Here is a 24,049-nt window from a genome sequence, read left to right on the forward strand (position 1 = left end):
TGAAGATTTGTCTGTACAGCGATATTCCCTACCCTGCTTCTGTTGGCCTCAAACTTTCCCTCCTCCCCCTTTTGTCTTTTTCTTCAAAATATTGTGGTAAACTGAATGCTTTTTTTTTTGTGTGTGAGAGATTAGAATAGGAACCGAGTAGCTTTCTCTTTCCTACCTCTGAGAAATTTGTCACCTTTACAGAATAGCTGCTAAGCTATAATTCCTTTCTTTCTGTTTGGAATACATCTCTACAGAATCTTTTTGCAATTTACAACGTCCTTCACTTTGTTGTTGTTGTTGTTAGTTGTGAAGTCGTGTCTGACCCATCGCAACCCTATGGACAACGTTCCTCCAGGCCTTCCTGTCCTCTACCATCTTCTGGAGTCCATTTAAGCTCACGCCTCCTGCTTCAGTGACTCCATCCAGCCACCTCATTCTCTGTCGTCCCTTTCTTCTCTTGCCCTCCATCTTTCCCAGCATTAGGCTCTTCTCCAGTGAGTCCTTCCTTCTCATTAGGTGGCCAAAGTATTTGAGTTTCAACTTCAGGATCTGGCCTTCTAAAGAGCAGTCAGGATTGATCTCCTCTAGGACTGACCAGTTTGATCGCCTTACAGTCTAAGGGGTTTTGCAGGAGTCTTGCAGGAGTCTTTTCCAGCACCACAGTTCAAAGGCCTCCATTCTTTGGCGCTCAGCCTTTCTTATGGTCCAACTTTCACTGCCATACATTGCAATGTGTAAAATGTTGTGCTGCCTGTCTGTACTCTCCTTTTCTGACTTGGTCCTCTTTTCATTTCTAATATATATCCCTTTGGCGCAGGTGTGTGTGTGTGTGTGTGTTGCTGCTCAAATCCTTCCTAACCTTTTGCCAAGCGACATTGGCTTCATCTACTGTGTTCTCGACTTAGGTAGCCCTCGACTTACGACCGCAATTGAGCCCAATGTTTCTGTTGCTAAATGAGATACTCGTTACGTGAGTTTTGCCCCATTTCTTGCCACAGTTCTTAAGTGAATCACTGCAGCTGTTCAGTTAGCTGTTTAGTAAACTTAGCTTCCCCATTGACTTTGCTTGTCGGAAGGTCACAAAACATGATCACACGATCCCGGGACGCTGCAGCCATCATATATATATATATATATATATGAGCCAGTTGCTAAGCCTCTGAATTTTCATTACATGACCACAGGGATGTTGCAATGGTTGTAAGTGTGAAAATCGGTCATAAGTCAATTTTCTGACTGTCCTTGTAACTCTGAACAGTCACTAAAGAAATGGTTTTAAGTCAAGGACTGCCAGTAATTAAAGCCTCTGTCAATACCTCTTCATGCCTCTTTTGCAGGTCTGTGGTTTGTTTTCGGAGGGTGTTTTCCATATCTGCTTCTTGGCCAGGTGAGTTATACATAAACTAAAGGTAAAGATTTTCCCTTTCTAGTCATTTCTGACTCTAGGGCAGGGGGTCACCAACCCCCGGTCCATGGACCAGTACCAGGCCGCAGCATGCCAGCAACTGATCCGCAAAAAAAAGCAAAGCCCCATCTGTGAGATGCAGGCGGCACATAAAACCACGCACGGAAAAACCTCTTTCCACGGAACTGGTCCCTGGTGCCCAAAAGGTTGGGGACCTCTGCTCTAGGGGACAGTGCTCATCTCCCTTCCTTAGCTGAGAAAGCCAGCATTGTCCAAGGACACTTTCTGTGGTCATGTGGCCAATATGGCTATACAGTATACACCAAATGTGCACGGAACGCTCTTACCTTCTCACCACAGTGGTACCTATTTATCTAGTTGCACTTGCATGCTTTCGATCTGCTAGGTGGGCAGGAGCTGTGGCAAGTAACGGGAGCTGACCCTGTCACGTGGCACATCGGGTCTGTCTAGATCAGGGCTCCTCAACCTTGGCAACTTTAAGACTTGTGGACTTCAAATCCCAGAATTCCTCTTCATTTCAACCCTAATGCGGTCTACTGCATTGCCAAGAACATTTATGTGGGATGGACTTTGTTTAACATATAGCACAAATCCTTTCCTTTTTCCCCCATAGTTTCTTTTTGATTACATACTGCTTTTCAGTGTTATATTCCAGGCCTGGCCATTATCTTGCCAGCTCTCTGTTATATCTCTTAAATTATGTTTGACTTTCTATGTTAAGAGCTTACGTTCATTTGGCTTACTTTCCACGCTCTGAGCATCAGTGTAGGCAAAAAGGCCATGAACTTCAGAACGCCTTCTGATTTTAATTTCACTTTGTTTTAATTTAAAATGCTCCATTTGTATAATCTCTGTGGTGTTTTTTTTATAAAGTGCAAAGAAATGCGGGGTCCTTGATGCTCTCTGAGCTTGGTTTTTGTTTTTTTTTGCAAACATTTCATTTCCAAACTAGGTAACAACATCAGGGCTAGAAGGGAATGGGATTTGCTTTCTTTTTATATGCCCTATATGTCCTTGGTGGGACTGTTCTTGGTGATTCCTTGATTAACTTTCTAAGGTGTGGCACTTCTGGACCTAACTCTGCCAGTGTTTCAGATTGTCTGCCACCCAGCCATCTTATCTGATCAAATAAAGAGCTGTCTCAGATGCCTCCGCTTGGGTTATCTGATTAGATTGATATGGTATCTCAAGTTCAAGTAAGGGACTGGGACGTTACGCTACCTTACGCCAGTTATCCATCATCCAGACAATACGGAACATGGGCTCAGAAACCAGTTCTTTGCAATTGACTTCATTTGGGTGCTTACTGACTTGCAGTAGTTCTTAATATACAACCAGACAAATGCACACAATATGGAATAATGATACGGGTGTATGAGGAACAGACTATTTTACTGTCCATTTAATAATAATAATAATAATAATAATAATAATAATAATAATAATAATAATAATAATAATAATAATAATAAAGTTGGAAGGGACCTTGGAGGTCATCTAGTCCAACCCCCTGCTAAGGCAGGAAACCCTATACCATTTCAGACAAATGGCTGTCCAGTCTCTTTGTACAGAAAGGGGGTGGTGGGAATCAGAGGATTTTTCTTACTGTAGGTTTATGGCAGGCAAGTGATCTTTAAGAATATTATATTCACGAATTAACGATTCTCTGTGTTTTAATGTTGATATAGGCTTGATGATAGACTGGCTTCAAACTCCTTTCAAGGGATCAGAGAATGGAAGCAGTGATGGTGCGGAAATAAAAGTAAATTACTGTGCAACATTCTACTCGTTACACTTCAGAATTATACAGCTGGAGAAATATAGGAAAAGCCAATCAAAATTACTGGGGAATTTAAACAACTCCTGTAAAGGTTGCATGGAAGAGTTGGATCTATTTAATTAAAGAGGACAGGATAGCTAAGTACAATCAAGATCACGTCAAGTATTAGTACTGCTATATAATGCCTTGGTAAGACCACAGTTGGAATAATGCATCCAGTTTTGGTTGCCACAATACGAAAAAGATGTTGAGCTTCTAGAAAGAGTGAAAAGAGGAGCAACAAAGATGATTAGAAGGCCGGAAGCTAAAACATACGAAGAATGGTTGTGGGAATTGGATATGTCTAGTCCACAGGTCTGCAACCCGCGGCTCCGGAGCCGCATGCGGCTCTTTCAGCCGTCTCCTGCGGCTCCCAGTCTTCTGTCATGTGCAGTCCAAAAAAAAAGTGGGACTAAAAAAGTTCAACCAATCAATTCAAATATGCAGGGTAGGTGCATATCTCGCCTTGGCTCCACTCTTCAGTCAAACCCTGTTCTGCACATGCACGCATGTACGCGCATGCACACACATTTTTTGCGGCTCCCAGTTTTTCCTTTTGTGAGGGAACCGGTTCTGAGTGGCTCTTTCACTGTTTCAGGTTGCTGACCCCTGGTCTAGTCTAACAAAGAGAAGGACTAGGGGTGACTCCTCAAGCATGAGACCTGATATCATTTCAGGCAAATGGCTGTCCAATCTCTTCTTAAAAATGTCTAGCATTTTGAGCAGCCAGAACTTCTGGTGGCAAGGCGTTCCACTGATTAATTGTTCTCATTTTCAGGAAATATCTCCTTACTTCTAGATGAGATCTCTCTTTTCAAAATCACATCACCCTCACAAGATTGTTGGCAACCACTATTGAGGCTGTTTTCCAGTGCACGGTAGGTTCTCTTGATGGTTGAATGAATGCTGATATAAGCGGATCAATATCAGCGATCCTGACATTTGGAAAGTCCAGAACTAGCAATCTGTCAGTCATTCCCCATTTTATTTTCCCTTTTAATAAACCTAACACACCTACGGTGTAACTGTCAGGACTGCCATGATGCTATGCTAGCCATGCTTCGCAAAATGCCAGCCATACGCAACAGGAGGAAGGGGCGGCAGAGTGGGATAAAAATGAGGGGGAGTTAACCTAAGGGGAATCGAAACTACTGTGTTTCCCCAAAAATAAGACTCGGTCTTACTTTATTTTAATTTTTTTTTGCCTCCAAAAGAGGCACCAGGTCTTATTTTCGGGGAGTGTCTTTTTCATTCACGTCCGGCGCCAACAACCCCACCCCAGCCGGCCCACTTTTTCTGCGGCCGAAGGAGCAGCTTCATTCTGCAGCTGAGAATGGAGCTTGGGCCTGCATTTCGCTGTCAGAGGCCTTTCCGAAAAGGCCTCTGACTGTGAAATGCAGGCTGGGAGATGCCACAGAAGAAGTGGGCCGCTGAGGATAGGCAGGTGTCAATTCATGGGAGGCCTGGTAAATGGGTGCATGGCGCATGGGGCAGCTCCACCCCTCCACCTGGATTTTTAGGTGTGGGCCTCACCCCAAAACTGGGGCTTATTTCTGGGGTAGGGCTTATATTAGGCCCACCCCCAAAAAATCAAGCTAGGGCTCTATTTTCAGGGTAGGTCTTACTTTCAGGGAAATGTGGTATTTGTTATGTCATCCTGTGAGAGCCGCTGGCTGTTCTGAAGTTACACCATGGAAAGCAACACTGTCCAAAACAATTTGCTTGAATGTAATTGGACAGCTAGAGATAACCAAGGGGAAAGTGGGAGCGGGGGGGAAAGAAAAATTAACCAGATGTTTGGGGCACGAAAATTTAGATCCGGCATTGCTACCCTGTAACCGCTTGGCTTTAGTGGAGTGTACTTTGGCTAATCATGGCATTGAGAGTCTTTCTTTTCTAACTAGCCAAGTTGGGACAGTAACTAAGGGTCAGGGGTGGGGTCAGGAAGAGAAAACTGATAGCCGATGGTTTTCTTTGTTCATGATGAACAAACATCTTTTCTATTAAGGTTGCTCCCAAGAGTGAGCGGTGGATCGACTTTTTGCCAGGAATGACACACCTGTCAAAACAAAGAAATTGCTGTTCTATTTGTTGTTCGTCACACGTGGTTGTTCTATTCTGGGCAAGCCAAAGAATTCTTCTTTCTCCTCTTAAGTTTTTGAAAAATCAAAAACCAAAACTGTCAGGCGGGCAGGCATGGGAAGACCTTATTTCCTGGGTCTCAGGAAATTTTCGGCAGTATACAGGTGGTCCTCCACTTACGACCACAATGGAGTCCAAAGTTTCTGTCGCCAAAATGATAGCTAAGTGAGTTTTCTCCCATTTTACATCCTTTCTTGCAGTTGTTAAGTGAATCACTGCAGTTGTTAAGTTAGTAACACCGGGTTGTTAAGTGGATGCCTATTACAAGTTTTTTTCCCCCCCAGTGGCAGGCTAAGCAAAGTATGTATCTCTTTCTCTCTCTTTCTCTCTCTCTGTCTCCTGGCACATTCATTTGTTCTTGCTTTTGCTTTGTTTAAATACACTGTTTTAAAAGTTTACCCATTACCTCACTAGGTAACATCATCAGTACTAGACATCAGTGCTCTGATGAAGTTACTGAGATGGATAATGAAACATCTGCAAGAAAACAACAAAGCTCAGAGAGCACTAAGGACTCCATCCTCCTCCTCCTCCTCCTCCTCCTCCAACCCCTCTCCCTTCTAGCACTGATGATATTACCTAGTTGGGTAATAAAATGTCCTCAAGAAAACCACCCAGCTCAGAGAGCACCAAGGACCCCACAGTTCAACCCTGAGCTACAAATATTCTTTTCTGTATGTATTCTTTTCATATAGATATACTCCGCATGTGATGAAGATTTTGGGGATTTCATTTGACCCAGAGAAGATTCTTGAGGCAAGCATCAGAAATGACAAAAATGGAGGACTTGTTGTATGTGTTAATGGTTGCTTTTTTCGGTGAATAAATTAAAACTGGTCTTCCCCAGGGCCGTACAAGGCAAGCTGGCCTTCTTGCTATTGTGACATTTCTGCTTCCATGTTTTTGCCCTGCCTGTTCATTCTGACAAAGAAGTACACATGCTTTTAGCAATACTTGAAATGCATTTTCTAAACTCTTAGCAATGCAGCCCGTTTCTTCTGCAACCAGCAATCAGCAATTGGAGAATTGGTTTAACTTAGCAGACCCCAGAGGGATAATTCTTAAAGAAACTGTGCAGTTCTAAAAGAGCAGTTATAACTGTAATGTAATATATGTGTGTGCGTGTGTATGTATATATATATATATATATATATATATATATATATATATATATATATATATATATATATATATTCACACACTCTATCTCTCTCACTCACTCACAAACTCACAAACACACATACCCACACACAGATGCACAGAATTCTATAATGATAAAGAATATTATTTATATCAACACATAAAGTTGTAGAAAAGACTGAATATGTTTGACTGAATATAAATCAGGGGTTTTCCCCCTCAACTGTGGGGTGGATTTCACTAGGGATGATTTATGTCTGGATTAAAAATAAAAATAATTGGGCATACACATCTTCTAGTTTACTGAGGGGCCGGGGGTGGGATGGGGTGGGAAATATGCATGGGAGACTGTGAGTTCTCTCTCTCTCTCTCTCTCTCTCTCTCTCTCTCTCTCTCTCTCTCTCTCTCTCTCTCTCTCTCTCTCTCTCTCTCTCTCTCTCTCTCTCTCTCTCTCTCTCTCTCTCTCTCTCCATTATTTACTTAATAGCTGCAGTGATTAGCTTAAACAACTGTGCCACCTTGCTTAGCAATGGAAATTCTGCTGACAGTTGTGATCATAGGTTGAGGATTACCTTTATTTGTAACTAAATAATGAATGTGAAGCACATAACTAAGAAGCAGGGTTGCTGTTCATATCTGACCCACCATAAATTGGCTGAGAGGGAATGACCCAGTCATACACTTAATGGAGCTCATAGGAAAGGTCTTCAGCCTCTATAATAAAAACAATGATTGAAAAACAACATGGCTCTCTCCAATTCGGGGGGGGGGGAGGATGTGGCTCTCTCAGACTCTGAGTCAACACGCTGTTTGCTATTCTCTGCAGACTGTTTGCCAATGTTCAAGGAGGAAGGATATCATTGTAGAACATGGGCTACACTTTGTGGCCTAAAGAAAGCGTAACACTGAAGCTATCCAACATCTCCTTTTTAATTGAGATCCGGTATGGGGAGAGCAAGATGAAACACTCGTATGCAAAATGATAATCACACTAGGGAAAACCATCTGCTTCTCAGTAGGAAGAAAAAAAATACCTCCTTGAATCTGTTTAGAGATTTTATCACACACCCACGTGCACACATGTGAGAATTAGAGAGTGAATGAGAGAGAGAGAGAGAATGAATGAATGAGAGAGAGAGAGAGAGAATGAGAGAAGAGAGAATGAAGGAGAGATGAAAGAGAGAATGAGAATGAGAGAATGAAAATGAGGGAATGAGAGAGAGAATGAGAGAAGAATGAGAGAGTGAACGAGGAAGAATGAAAGAGAGAATGAGCGAGAGAACGAGAGAGAGAAATGAGAGGATGAGAGGGTGAATGAGAGAAGAATGAGAGAGTGAAAGAGAGAATGAGAATAATAGAATAAATGAGAGAGCTTTGAGAAGCAAGAAATTTATCTATATTTGTCACCATAAAGAGAAATCAGATACCTCTTTCTAAGAGGCACATGGGAAATAAGTGATTTACATGCTTTCATTTCAAAATTCTGCATTGCATATTAAAGCAGCACCTTTAAAAAAAACAGATCCTATCCTAATATTTTGGCCTTAACTTCTCAAACCCTGATGAGCTTAGGCATTGGCTGCCTATTACTTTGGAGAATTTCTGATTGTGGAAGGCTGTCAACCAACATATATCTGAAAAAATAATATTTCCTGAAAAATGTTGGTTAAATTACCAAAAGCAAGTTTAGGGAAAAAAATCAGATTCAGGATATGATTGGTCCTCACTGGTATTTGAAAGAGTCCTGAAGATTTGCATGTTTGCCCAGGCTGTGGTTGGGGTGGCTGAAGGCCATCTTAATTTGTGTGGGTTGTTACCCTGGATCCCATCCTTGATCCCGTTTTCGCCATCTTTACTTTTCATTTTTGTTGTTTTGTTTGATCAGTAATGTTTTAATTTTTTTGTAATTAAAATTGGGCTAGAAGACCTCCAGGTTTCCTTTCAACTCTGTTATTCTATGTAACAGAATTGCTGAGAGTCAGGTGACATATACATTTAATATTTTATCGTTCCTTGCACAGTCAGCCAGATTTTAGACTAGATTTGGCACTTTTATCCACCTATTGAGTCTGTCTCAAGGACATGGGATAGATAGATATTGATACTGGATGTATTTAGAGGTATAGAGATATAGGATCAGGATCTCGTGAAGTGTACATGCCACTTCATAATGCCTTGGCAAGGCCACACTTTGAATACTTGCATCCACTTTCGGTCACCACGATGTAAAAAAGTTGTTGAGAGTCTAGAAAGAGTGCAGAGAAGAGCAATAAAGATGATTAGGGGACTGGAGGCTAAAACATATAAGGAACGGTTGCTGGAGTTGGGTATGTCTAGTTTAATGAAGAGAAGGACGAAGGGTGACATGATAGCAGTCTTCCAATATCTCAGGGGCTGCCATAAAAAAGAAGGAGTCCAGCTATTCTCCAAAGCACCTGAAGGCAGAACAAGAAGCAATGAATAGAAACTAATCAAGGAGAGAAGCATCCGAGAACTAAGGAGAAATTTCCTGTCAGAACAATTAACCAGTGGAACCACCTGCCTCCAGAACTGTGAATACTCCAACACTGGAAGTTTATAAGAAGAGATTGGACAACCATTTGTCTGAAATGATATAATGTTTCCTGCCTAACCAGGGGGTTGGACTAGAAAACCTCGAAGGCCCCTTCCAACTCTCTTTCATTGCAGGATGTCAGCTGTTTCAAGTAAAGCTACCATTTGCAATTGACTGATAGTGACTTTGTCAATGCCGATGGTGTTCAAGTGCAGCTCAGATTGTTTTGGAATGGTGCCCAAGGTGCTTATTACTATTTCAATTTCAATTTTCATTGTTATTTTAGACTAAGGAAAGAAAGAAAGAAAGAAAGAAAGAAAGAAAGAAAGAAAGAAAGAAAGAAAGAAAGAAAGAAAGAGAAGACTTAATCTCTTGCATCTGGGAAGCTTGCCAAATTTTACTGAGATAAATGCATGGTATGAATGTTCAGATATACTTAGCTATTCTTGGTTTCATTAGAGAGTCAACAGGGAGACAGTGTAGTAATCTTCAGTCATTTAGGAAACTCACTGGATGTATTTGAAACAGATCCTTTTTACTGCCTTGCTTATATTACTGAAGTGCCAGCGATATAAGAAGTACGATCTGCAATATGTAATGCTGGGCAACTCTGTGTTAAAATCTGCCCACCAATTTATCAAAAGTTTTCTCCACCATTGAAAAAGGATTAATTTTTTCTACTTTATTCAGCCACGGCTTGAAAATTTCTTTCAAACGTCTCCTGATCGAGAGTCGAAAAACTCAGGAGGGCAGTTCCAACCCTGCCCTCAAAACCCCACCTCTTTTTAACCTGATCACACAAAAAAAGATGAGTGTTTATTTATTTATTTTATTTATTTATTATTATTGGGACTTATATGCCGCCCTATCTCCCGAAGGACTCAGGGCGGCTAACAACAATAAAATACAACGATACAAAAGTTAAAAAGAATTAAATTAACAGCCCCAATAGAATAAATTAAAATTATAGTTAAAAATTAAAAAACATTTTAAAATCCCTGTCATCAGTCCAGGTCAGCCTGATGGAAAAGAAGTGTTTTAAGGCCGCGGCGAAAGGACTGGAGATCCGGGGCCATCCGGAGCTCAAGGGGAAGTTGGTTCCACAGGGCTGGCGCTCCCACAGAGAAGGCTCTCCCCCTGGGGGTCGCCAGCCGACATTGTCTAGCCGACGGTACCCTGAGGAGGCCCTCTCTGTGTGAGCATACTGGGCGATGGGAGATCGTTCCCGGCAGCAGACGGTCCTGCAAATATCCCGGGCCTAAGCCATGTAGGGCTTTAAAGTTAAGTACCAGCACCTTAAATCTCACCCGGAGGACAACCGGTAACCAATGCAGCTCACGCAGGAGGGGTGTAATACGGGAGTATCGGGATGCTCCCATCACTACCCGCACGGCTGCATTCTGCACCAGCTGAAGCCTCCGGGTGGTCTTCAAGGGCAGCCCCATGTAGAGAGCATTGCAGTAATCTATATGGGAGGTAACGAGTGCGTGAGTGACTGTATGTATGCATCTCGGTCCAGATAGGGGCGCAACTGGTGCACCAGGCGAAAATGCCCCCCTAGCCAATATGATCTTCAAAACTGAGTCGTGAATCCACGCCTAAATTGCGTGCCCTATCAATGGGAGGTAACACGTCTCCTCCCATAACCAAAGATGGAACCTCTTGGACTAAACGAGATGCCGGTACGTAAAGCCACTCAGTCTTGGCTGGGTTGAGCCGGAGCCTGTTCTTCCCCATCCAAATTCGTACCGCTTCCAGGCAACGGGACATCACGTCGAGGGCATTGCTGGGTTGGTTGTGGCCAGTTGGTTGTGGCCGCCATCTTTGATTTTGCCCTTGTCAGAAGAATAATTTGGGTTCCAACTCAAGCTGGAATTGCGCAAGAACAAATGAAAATGAAATCCAGACAGCTGTGAGGAAAAGAGCTGTATTTATTCCCAAAAGCAAAGAGGTTTTGCCAGTGGGGGTAGCTACAGAGAATATGAGGTAGAAAAGGGCTGTTTTATAGAAGAGTGTGTCTTTGGTGTGGGTCTTGAGGGGTGTGGATGTGTGCCTGTTTTAGTGTGACACCAGGGTCATGAGCTTATGTATGTACCTGTCATTAATGATGCTTATTTGTTTGAATGTGCAATTCTGCTGGGAGATACTTATAATTAACTATATTTGTGTTTACAAACCTCCTTCTTTGATGTGTGGATTAATCTGGTAGCTTATATGGGGCTTTAAGGAAGTTTGAGTAAAAGATTTTCCCCTGTTTGCTATTTTTACCTAATTAACTTAGTTTCAGCTTGATTGTCAATTATATACCGTAGCAGAGATGCTGATTCTCAGTCCACTGTGGATTCTGTTAATGTTTAAGGGTAGATGCAGACAGTATAAGGAATAAAATATAATTTGATATAAAACTTTCCACATCACCTCCCAGGAGCCCATGGTCATGCTGATATTTTTGAGCTGATTCTTTTTAGAGGATATTTTGACTGCCTTGTTTCCTGATGCTCAGGTTCCCACTCTCTGCTACCCCCTTGACTATCTGTAATTCCCAGTCTAAAAACACCCCACACAGGAGTTCTTTCCTCAATTCTCCCCTTGAAATTCAGTGGCACCTTGGGAAAATGGAAACTGTAGACGAATAAAGTCAAGATGCTGCAAGAAAAGCCAGACATTCACAAATCATCTTGGCCAGTTGTGCAAATCAGTAACTTGCAAGCCAAGGTATGAAAAGATAGCCTTTCCGTAGGTTAAAATCATCTCAGAAACAACGAGCAGAGTATTACAAATACTCTGCATCAATGTAGCACACTGTAGCGCACAAACCAACTAAGGCAATCCAAAATATCTTAAGCAAACCAGAAGACCCAGTAGTTACACAAGAAGAAAAATCCAGGAATCTTCTATGATGTAAGCACTGTAACAGGCACTATATAGGACAGACAGGCAGATGACTAATAAAGCACATCCATGGACACCAATTAGCAGTCAGGAGACATGATGAAAACTCCTTAATTGTACAACACACTGACAGACTTCACCATTGTTTCAACTGGGAAACTGTTAGCATCCTAGACCAGAGGCCCCCAACCTTTTGGGCACCAGGGACCGGTTCCATGGAGAAAGGTTTTTCCATAGACCAGAGACTGCGTGGTTTTGTGTGCTGCTCATGGATGGGGCTTTGCTTCTTTGTGCGGCCCAGTTTCTGGCATGCCGCGGCCCAGTACAGACCAGGGCTTGGTGACCCCTGTCCTAGACCAATTAAGTCCAAAACTGCTAGACAATTCCTGGAAGTCTGGCACTCAGACAAATCAGCCATCAACAGGCACATAGAGTTAAACAACGTCTACACATCATTCAAAAGGGCCAATCAAAAAGACAAAAAGGAAAAAAAAAAGACCAAAACCCCTCCTCACCAGAAATCAACACCCAGACGAGGAGAGATGAATACCAAGGTTAACATTAGATCAACCACCAAGCCATAAACAATACACCAATCAAGGAACTACCAACACAGACAATCAAAAAGTTAGTAATGGTCCAATCAAGAAAACACCATGAACATTGATGGGGCAAATCATCCTATGATGGGTCATGGGAAGTTTCTGTATATAACTGAGAGCCACAGATATGAGAGCCAGTTTGGTCTGGTGGTTAAGGCGTCAGGCTAGAAACGAGGAGACTGTGAGTTCTAGTCTGTCCTTAGGCATGAAAACAGCTGGGTGAATTTGGATCAATCACCAGGAGTTCTAGTCCTGCCTTAGTTATGAAAAACAGCTGGGTGACTTTGTGCCAATCACCAGGAGAGTGAGTTCTAGTCCCGCCTTAATCATGGAAACTGTCTGGATGGCTTTAAGCCAGTTGCTCACTCTCAGGACAATATACCTTATAGCAGGGGTCCCCAACCGCCGGTCCATGGACCAGTACCAGGCCGCAGCATGACAGCAACCAGGCTGCACAAACAAGCAAAGCCCCATCTGCAGCACACAAATCCACACACCTTCCAGTCCGTGGAAAAACCTCTCTCCACGGAACTGGTCTGTTGTCTACTGGGTTTCTTGCAAGCAGGAGGTGAGATGAGAGAGTTCAAACAGGAACATTGCTTTATTGAATAACAGGAACTGAACTAGTAACCAAGGCTTCTACGCAGCTACTTACACTGCTGGCCACTAGGCAGCAGCCAATAGGTTTGAAGGAACCTATTGCCGCCCTAGAGCCAACCAATGATCGTCCTAGAGACTGCATGTCTGGGAAGCCAGCGACCGTTACACAGACTCCCTGATTAAGCAATCTCAAGCAGCATTCAAAGACACGTGGAAACAGTTTAAGCAAATAGGCCCAATACATTACACGGTCCCTGGTGCCCAAAAAGTTGGGGACCTCTGCTTTATAGGGTTGCTGTTGTGATGGGGAGGATAGGATAGGATAGGAGGAGTATTAGCTATGTTCATTGCCTTGAGGTATTTAAAAAAAGTACAGGGAGGAGATAAATAAATGGAACAAAATAATATGACATAAACATGAAAGCGCTAACAAAAAACTCCGCGCTTTAATAAAAGCTCTGCTGATTGTTTTTTTCTTCTTCTCATTTTTCTTCAAAGCTGACTTCAAAATGGGCATTTATATTACAGTCCAGAGAAAGTGGCCTTCACACAGATACCCTTTGGCTACATCTCTCCCTAAATGCTCATTTCCAGTCTTGAGAATTCAATACATGCCATCCAAGATGAAATTAATTTCTAATGGAGAGGGTGGTGATTGCAAGCCAAATGGACTGTAATAAGCTGCCACATATGAGATATATTTTCAGAGCTTACAAATTGTCTCTGCCCAAAAAGAGAACATGCTCAATTCTTTATTATGTACTCTCTAAATCAGTATAGGTAGTTCTCGACTTAGAACCATTTGTTAAGTGACTGTTCAAAGTTAGAATGGCACTGCAAAAAGGACTTTTCACACTTAGGAACTTTGCAGCATCCCCATGGTCACGTGATCAGAATTCGGCTGCTTGGCAACTGGTGTGTACTTCATGACGGTTGCACTGTCTCAGGGTCATGTGATCACCATATGTAATGTTCCCAGCTGGTGTCCGACAAGGAAAGTCCATGGGGGAAGCTAGATTTGCTTAATGATGCATGCTTCACTTAACAACTGCAGTGATTCATTTAACCACTGTGGCAAAAAGGTCGTAAAATGGGGCAAAACACACTTAACAAGTGTCCTTGCTTAACAATGGAAGTTTGGGGCACAATTGTCAAGTCAAGGACTACTTTTATAGAATAACAGAGTTAGAAGGGGCTTTAGAGGTCTTCTAGTCCAACCCCCTGCTCACGAAGGAGACCCTATACCATTCCAGACAAATGGCTGTCCAGTCTCTTCTTAAAAGCCTCCAGTGATGGAGCACCCACAACTTCTGGAGGGAAGCAGTTCCACTGGTTAATTGTTCTAACTGTCAGGACGTTTCTCTTTAGTTCTAGGTTGCTTCTCTCCTTGATTAGTTTCCATCTGTTGCTTCTTGTCCTGCCTTCCGGTGCTTTGGAGAATAGGTTGACTCCCTCTTCTTTGTGGAAGCCCCTGAGATATTGGAAGACTGCTATCATGTCCCCCCTTATCCTTCTTTTCATTAAACTAGGTAAAGGTAAAGGTTCCCCCACACATGTGTGCTAGACGTTTCCAACTCTAGGGGCTGGTGCTCATCTCCGTTTCAAAGCCGAAGAGCCAGCGCTTGTCCGAGGACATCTCCGTGGTCATGTGGCCGGCATGACTGGACGCCAAAGGCGCACGGAATGCTGTTACCTTCCCACCGTAGTGGTCCCTATTTTTCTACTTGCATTTTTACGTGCTTTCGAACTGCTAGGTTGGCAGAAGCTGGGACGAGTAACAGGCGCTCTCTCTGTTACGTGGCACTCGGGATTCGACCTGCCAAACTGCCGACCATCTGACCGACAAGCTCAGCGTCCTAACCCACTGAGCCACTGTGTCCCTTTCATTAAACTAGACATACCCAATTCCTGCAACCATTCCATGTTGAGAGTGTGCCAGATATCCCATTCTCTACATATAGGAAAGGCAGAAGTGAAGCAACATATACTAAGTGTAGTATAGGATCTCCTGCTTGAGATGAGGGTTGGACTAAATGACCTCCAAGGTCCCTTTCAACTCTATTATTCTGCGTAGGAAGTGGTGATAGCTTCAGACCTTTGTGCAAAGATGGCATGGGTGAAAGTGAAGGCAGAGATGAACCTGGTGGGAAATAACTTCGTTCTAAAACTAGGATGCACATTTTTTTTTTATTTTGAGAGTTTGCTCATAGCCACCACCTCCATTAAGAAAAATGAAAACAAAGCAAAAATCTTGGAGTGTTCTTGGCTAGGATAAAGAAACGGGTGGGGCTAGGATTGAAAAAAAACTAAATAAAGTTCTTTTAATTGACATTTAATAAAATTAAATGGATGAAGTAATGGAGCCTAATTGTGCAATGGAGTTTCTGGAAGTACTTTAAAGTAGGGGTCCCCAACCTTGGCAACTTTAAGACTTGTGGACTTCAACTCCCAGAATTCCCCAGCCAGCAATGCTTAAACCATTCACCGTGGCTGGCTGGGGAATTCTGGGAATTATGTCCACAAGTTTTAAAGTTGCCAAGGTTGGGGACCTCTGCTTTAAAATATGCTCCCAGGTGTGAGACAACACATAATTGGGCCTCCTACGACATGGTAAGCTTGCCTGCATTATGATATTATATATGGTCGCCATCAGCTTCCTGAATTGTCCTTGGTTTAAGTCAGTGTTTCTCGACCTTGACAATTTGAAGATGAGTGGACCTCAGTTCCCAGAATTCCCAGCCAGCCATGGTGAATGCTTTAAGTCCATGAAGTTTAATTAAAATGAATTCATCTTTAGGTAAGACAGCTGATTGTGGGTGGTGGATCAATTTATGGATGAGTTAAAAAATGCTTTTTTCCCCCTGGACAAACTCCAGGAGTTGCTGGCATTAGAACTTGGAACAGCAATCTGTGTGGTTGAGTTGTGGGGAAAAAGAAGTTCTTTTCCTGACAGTGAAACTCTGTCAAGAATTAGTTTTATCCTGCCTAGATATTCAACGTCTTATCCATCACACTCTGACCTCATTGATTCTATCATCTGTCTGTCTCTCTCCCATCATCCATCTATCTGTCTGTCTGTCTGTCTGTCTGTCTGTCTGTCTGTCTGTCTGTCTGTCTGTCTGTCTGTCTATCTATCTATCTATCTATCTATCTATCTATCTATCTATCTATCTATCTATTTATCTATCCATCGATTCACCATTCATTACCCATCCATTATCCCTCCATCCCTCCATCCACCTCTCTCTCTATCCATCCATTCACCATCCATCTATCCATCTATCATTTTCTTGGCAAGGGTTTTTTCAGAAATGGTTTGCCATTGTCTCCTTTCTAGAGCTATTTATTTATTTATTTAGCGTATGGCTGGTCACACACGATATTAAAAACATTTCATATTTACAAGTTAAAACAATTAAAAAGAAGCAGTAATAAAACCTAAGAGGAAAACAGAAATAACATTTCAGAGTTTAATGTCGAGTTTGGAAATCCAGTCAGTAGCTACCATTGTTACGCAGAGGAAGTCCTTAAAATCTCCTGGGTATCTTCTATTAGTGCATTCCCTCACTATATATTGGATAGTCTGTCGGGGAGCCCCGCAATCACATTGCGCTGAAGATGTCTTTCCCCATTGATACAAAGAGTCGGCACACACCCCATGAGTCGTTCTAATACTATTGTATGTCACCCATATGTGTTGGGGTAAGTTGAACCCTGGAGGTATATTATTAGGATTAATATGCTCGAAAATATCTTGGGAGGTATAGCTATTCCATGCTTCCATCCATCCATCTATTGCTAAGAACATTGGTTTGTGCTTAAATTGTAAGCCGCCCTGAGTCTTCGGAGAAGGGCGGGATATAAATGGGATTAAAATAAATAAAATAAATAAATTTCTAGAGCTGTGAGAGAGGAACTGGCCCAAGCTCACCCAGATGGCTTTGTAACTAAAGCAAGACTGGAAATCATGAAGATCTGATCTCCAGCCTAGTGCCTTAACCACTACACCACACTTGCTCTCTGGAAGTAATAAGCCAGCAACAAGCCAGCTGCAGAAAGTTGGATCCTCATGTCATGCACCTTGATTGAAGAACAGGAACTGAGAAGGGCCCAAGAAACCTTTTCTCTTAGTCCCTGGAATCTCGGAAGCTTGCTTCTCTATTAATGGAAGCCAGAAGTTTTAAGAAAGTTGAGGAGAGCAATAGCATATTTGTACTTCCCTTCACTCTCCAGCAACAATAATTGAATCTCCCCGTGTGAGGTATTACAGACATCCATTTGCTGTCTAGAAATTGATTACGTTCCTTCCATGTGTAGCTCCAATACCTGCCCAATCTGTTCATTCTTGGTTGCAGACATGCCATATCTTGTAGTTTTTCTGTTTTTAAAAGAATAGTTAAGGTATTAACCAATTTCATATAGGGTTAGCTCCACTGCTCTGTGAAGGAATTTAAAGCCACAGCAGAGTCGTATTTTCTGGAAAGGAAAAAAAAACAACACACCACCCTATATTTCCCCATTTGTGCTGTATAATCATTCGTTTAGTGACCTTTCAAAGTTGCAGTGCCACTGAAAAAAAAGATTTATAACTGTTTCTCCCACTCAATGACCATTGCAGCATTACTCTGGTCACATGATCAAAATCTGGACACTTTGCAACTAGTTCACATTCAGTGTCCCAGGGTCATGTGGTCCCCTTTTGTGACCTTCCGACATGCAAAGTCAACGGGGAAGCCAGGTTCACTTTACAACCATGTTACAAGATTAATATTAATATTAAAAGATTAAGATTACCTTTACTGTCATTTTCCTGTATGTACAATGTCACACAATGTCACAAAATGAAATTCTGATGCATCACTCTTGAAAGAAGTAACGCCACCCACCAAACAATGTTACCATCCCAAGGATAACAATAATAATATAATAACAGCAGCTGTCTCCAAAAATGCCAAGTTATACAAAAATGACACCCAAAAAGTCATTAATTGGTTCCAGGAGTGCGACAAGTACTAAAAAGGAGAAGTCCCAAACAAACCGCGTGACCCTTCGTTTCAGCCAGGATTAACTATGTGCCTGTGCTTTTTCTTATGTCCGTGACCTTCCCAGCATGGCAGACTTCCTGGCCACCCTTTGTGGCTATCCCTCTCCTTTTGCAGTGGACCTTCCCAACATGGCTGACTTCCTGCCCACCACCTGTGGCTGTCTCCCTCCTTTTGTAGTGACCTTCCCAACATTGCTGACTTTCTGTCCACCTTCTATGGCTATCCCCCTTCTTTTGCAGTGACCTTCCCAGCATGGCAGACTTCCTGCCCACCACCTGTGGCTGTCTCCCTCCTTTTGTAGTGACCTTCCCAACATTGCTGACTTTCTGTCCACCTTCTATGGCTATCCCCCTTCTTTTGCAGTGACCTTCCCAGCATGGCAGACTTCCTGCCCACCACCTGTGGCTGTCTCCCTCCTTTTGTAGTGACCTTCCCAACATTGCTGACTTTCTGTCCACCTTCTATGGCTATCCCCCTTCTTTTGCAGTGACCTTCCCAGCATGGCAGACTTCCTGCCCACCACCTGTGGCTGTCTCCCTCCTTTTGTAGTGACCTTCCCAACATTGCTGACTTTCTGTCCACCTTCTATGGCTATCCCCCTTCTTTTGCAGTGACCTTCCCAGCATGGCAGACTTCCTGGCCACCCTTTGTGGCTATCCCTCTCCTTTTGCAGCGACCTTCCCAACATGGCTGACTTCCTGCCCACCACCTGCGGCTGTCTCCCTCCTTTTGTAGTGACCTTCCCAACATTGCTGACTTTCTGCTCACCTTCTGTAGCTGTCCCCCTCCTTTTGCAGTGACTTTCCCAACATGGCCGACTTCCTGTCCACCTTCTATGGCTATCCCCCTTCTTTTACAGTGACCTTCCCAAGATGGCCAAACTCCTTTCCATTCTCCACACCCTTCCTTTTGCAGCACATCGAATACTAAACAAACACCGAGTACTGGGACAACATTTTCATGTCAAAATGCATTGAGTACCAAATTTAACGAGGTTTGAAGGAGTTGAGTACTGAGGTACCACTCTCTGTGTGTGCATCTGTATAGTAATCACAATCCATTTTGAATACATACATACTAACTTAATAACAGCAGTGATTCACTTAACAACCGTGACCAGAAAGGTCATAGAATGGGCAAAGCTCCCTTAACAAATTTCTCGCTCAACTGTGATCGTAAGTTGAGGAACACCTGTATTGGTTTACGCTTTCTAGTTTGATTACAAGCACACCTGTTTGGCTTGTATACACCTGCATGAAACTGATTTGGAAACGCAGGAGCAATCAATGCCGGAGAAGAAGTAATGTCGTTTCTAAACCTGGGGAAGAATTGCCTTCAAAAATTGATAAAAGAAAGGCAAAGATTAGAATTCCAATAGGACTTTGACAGCTTCTCTTCCCCGCCAACCCCTCACATTAGAAAATGCAGACATGCTTCAAAAGAAGGAAGACTTTTATCGCTTCTAAAACTGATAATTGAATGTTCTGTCTTTGGGAATCTCATGTGTACAGGAGGAGATAAAGCTTCCATTTTTATTACGAGATGATTAAACGGGCTGCTTATTATGTCCAGTGTATCAGATCAGGCTTTTATAGAGGAAGAATTATAAATGCCCCCCCAGGGGGGCATTTGCCCAGGTTCGCCTGGTGCGCCAGTTGCGCCCCTATCTGGACCGAGATGCCTTACATACGGTCACTCATGCACTCGTTACCTCCCGTATAGACTACTGCAATGCTCTCTACATGGGGCTGCCCTTGAAGACCACCCGGAGGCTCCAGCTGGTGCAGAATGCGGCCACACAGGTAGTGATGTGTGTCCCGATAGTCCCATATTACACCCCTCCTGCGTGAGCTGCATTGGTTACCGGTTGTCCTCCGGGTGAGATTTAAGGTGCTGGTACTTACCTTTAAAGCCTTACATGGCCTAGGCCCAGGATATTTGCAGGACCGCCTGCTGCCGGGAACGACTTCCCATCGCCCAGTGCACTCACACAGAGAGGGCCTGCTCAGGGTGCCGTTGGCTAGACAATGTCAGCTGGCGACCCCCAGGGGGAGGGCGTTCTCTGTGGGAGTGCCAGCCCTGTGAAACCAACATTTCCTTGAACTTCGGATGGCCCCGGATCTCCAGTCCTTTCGCCGTGGCCTTAAAACATTCCTTTTCCATTAGGCTGACCTGGACTGACGATAGGGATTTTTAAAATGTTTTTAAATTTTATTTTGTTAATTTTAATTATTTTATTGGGGCTGTTAGTTTAATTCTTTTAAACTTTTGCATTGCTGTATTTTTATTGTTGTTAGCCGCCCTGAGTCCTTTGGGAGATAGGGCGGCATATAAGTTGCAAAAATAAAATAAAAATAAATAAATAAAATTTTCTTTCTTCTCTATCCCCCAAAGTTTTGGAAAGTTCACAGCCAGAAAGACCATAGGCCTGGAATTGTAGTGAATGGCGAGAATAACCTTGGGAGACAGAAGATAAAATAAGAGATATCACAGCCCACAGAAGGAATGGGAATAGAAAAAAACGTCTCAGAAGTAGGCCTTCCTAATACTCTGGTCCTTCCCTAGTTCTGTGGAAAGTAAAGAGAGACAGAAGAATGGTGAAAGGGCTTTCAGACCTGCAAGATTCTGTTAACTGCAATTTTATAATAAAGGTAGTTAAGTAGTGATTGTTGAAAGTTACAACGGCACTGAAGAAATTGACTTATGACCACTTTTCATACTTACAGTCAGTGGTGGGATTGAGCAGGTTTGCACCACTTCGGCAGAATCGGGAGCTAATTTTTTGTTGCCCAGGCCCAGAATGGACTCCTGGAAGCAGCATCCATACAGAGAACCGGTTGTTCACATATTTGAATCCTACCACTGCTTACAACTGTTGCAGCATCCCCATGGTTTATTGTTCAAAACTTGGAAGCTTGGCAATTGTTTCATATTTATGAGGGTTGCAGTGTTCTGAGGTGATAATCTTTTATGATCTTCTGTCAAGCGAAGTCCAAGGGGAAGCCAGATTCAACCGTGTTACTAACTTAACAACTGAAGTGATTCACTTAAGAATTGTGACGAGAAAGGTCATAAAATGGGGCAAAATTCCCTTAACAACTGTCTTGCTCAGCAGCAGAAATTTTGGACGCATTTGCCGTCGTATATTGAGGACTACCTCAAAAGGCTGATCTGCATAGGCAATTGAGCTTTGGGAATGGTTTGGAAAGTGGACTATAGCAATAGCACTTAGACTTATATGCTGCTTCACAGTGCTTTAAAGCCCTCTCTAAGCAGTTTACACAGTCAGCATATTACCCCCAATAATCTGGATCCTCATTTTACCAACCTCGGAAGGATGGAAAATTGAGTCAACCTTGAGCCGATCAGGATCAAACTCCTGATTGTGGGCAAAGTTAGCCTGCAATACTACACTTTAACCACTGCACCACTGTGACTCTTATTAGCCACTGAATTAGTGGTTAAGGCACCAGGCTAGAAGTCAGGAGATGGTGAGTTCTAGTCCCTAGGAATGAAATCCAGCTGGGTGACTTTGGGCCAATCAACAGGAGATGGTGAATACTAGTCCTGCCTTAGGCATGAAGGCTGCTGGGAGACTCTGGGCCAATCACCAGGAGACTGTGAGTTCTAGTCTCAGTTTGGCATAAAAGCTGGGTGGGTGACTTTGGGCCAGTCATTCTCTCTCAGCCCAACCCATCTCATGGTTGTTATTGTGTGGGAAAATAGAAAGAAAATAGAAGTATGGTCTGTGTTCACCACCTTGGGTTACTTATAAAAATAATAAAGGCAGGATGTGAACAAATTAAATAAATAAAAATATCACCAAGTGTCTCCACCTCCCCAACCAAGAAAGGCACATTGAAGTTCTTCTAAGCAACTTCCTTTCTTGTTCCTCGCCTACAGACATAAATCTTCCCAAACTAACACAAACTCCTTGCACCATTAAACATCTGCTCTGAGAAATCCTAGGATGGAGCTGTCTTAACTCTCTTTCTCCCTCTCACACTGTCTAAACTTCTGTGGTCTCTTGGTCCTCCGGAATACACCCCCTCCCTTCTGGGAATCCAGACTATATTCCACCCCACCAAGAGGAATATGAAAGAAATTCTCAAGCTCCCTGGGAGTAAGTAAGGTGGAAAAACAGAAGCCCCTTTTGCAGAAGAAGTGAATGTCAGGAAAAATGGGAAAGATTCATTTCCGGATGATGCTTCCACATAATCTAAAATGCCGCCATGTTTCATGTTCTGCTGGTACCACTGTGCCACCACAGCTATGTATGCGGTTCATTGAAGAACTAGAAAGGTTACAGCATAATTATCCTTACGCAGCAATATAGAAAGATAATATGCCTAAAGGCAGCAGATTCTGTCTTGGTGCTGTTATGCTTTTATTATTTTTTTTATGATTTATGTTTTTTTTATTTGGGATTACAGTATTTATTTGTTTGCTAGATGTAAAGGCTGCTCAATTACATCTACCTCTGGGCCCTTAGGTAATAAAAAGACAGAACAATGAAAAAGAGAAATGGATTGTATGTGCCCAGGCAAAATGTATAAAACAACATTAAAATTTTAAAAAGTCTCTGAAAGGCTTACTGCCCCAACACCTGAGAGAATATTCAGATTTTAAGCCTTCTTTGAAGCAGCATCAGGATTGGAGCTATTCATGGGGAAATTTGTTCCATTTATATGTACGCCACTCAGAATCCATGATTGGGTTGTCATGTAATGACATACAGGCAGTTCTTCATTAGTGACTGATTTGTTTAACAACTGTTCCCAGTTGCCACAGTGGTGAAAACGTAATTTTGCGACTAATCCTCACATTTACAGCCTTTGCAGATATGTAAAGCAAAGGAAGATCGTAAGGATTTAGACTGCAAGCACGGCCACAGTTTTATTTAGCGACTGCTTTGCTTAATGACTAAGCTTCTAATGACAAGGCCTCAGTTGTGCTTGCCAAATGAGGACTGCCTGTAAAAGAAATAGATCTGTGCTCTACTAAATATAATGGTCTCGGTCTCATCTGCTTTAGCAGGGGTCTTCAAATGTGGCCCTTTTATGACTTGTGGACTTCAACTCCCAGAATTCCTCAGCCAGCGTGCATGCTGGTTGAGGAATTCTGGGAGTTGAAGTCCACAAGTCATAAAAGGGCCACGTTTGAAGACCCCTGTTCTATAGGGACAGCTCAAGTGAGAATTCTCCACTTTAATTACCCAATATTAATAAACTTATTCTTGCTTTACAGATCTTTCCATCCAAGGATTAGTAGAGGAGATGTATTGATTCAAATTGATCTCCTCTGACTAAAGATTGACTCTGGGATATGCAGATGGTGAATTCTGCTTGTTTTTCTCTACATTGGGGTATCCAACCATGGCAACTTTAAGGATCCTTCCATCCTCCACCATCCTTCCATCCTCCACTGTTCAGTCAAAACTTGGATGAGAAGCGAAATGACTTCAAGGAAAAACAAAGTCCAGTTGCCTTTTGAAAAAGCACATTTTGGGGAAAAATTATGAGCTGGATGACTGAGAATCTCCATAGACATTTAAGATTTGAATTGAAGCCCACAAGTCGCCAAGGTTGCTCTACAACCATCAGATAAATTGTGTTTTACTTTCATATCCTCTTAATCATCTCTTAAATCCAAATTAAGCATTTGGCTTAATGAAGGTTATTTATGGAGTCATAACAGTATGCCTCTGAGAGTAGGAAAGATCACAGGATGATAAACACTGACGAGCTTGTCATAAAAGGTGCCATCTCCTAGCCAATCCTGCACGTATCAGAATCGACCCTGGTTAGTGCTTGAGAATTCTACAGGATTTATCTGGGA

The 24,049-nt window shown here is 42.7% G+C and overlaps 1 protein-coding gene across 1 annotated transcript in view; it reads right to left on the bottom strand.

The window, feature by feature from the left end:
- Window positions 1–20,186, bottom strand: part of LOC308666314 (neurotensin receptor type 1-like) — an 80,158-nt gene extending 59,972 nt beyond the window's left edge. Inside the window, exon 1 of the mRNA XM_081325026.1 lies at window positions 20,116–20,186. The gene's annotated coding sequence lies outside the window, so the exon portion shown is untranslated. The remainder of the gene's footprint in view (window positions 1–20,115) is intronic.
- Window positions 20,187–24,049: the final 3,863 nt, after the last annotated feature.

This window comes from Vipera berus (genome assembly GCF_964194415.1).
Source record: "Vipera berus genome assembly, chromosome: 3".
Lineage (NCBI taxonomy): Eukaryota > Metazoa > Chordata > Lepidosauria > Squamata > Viperidae > Vipera > Vipera berus.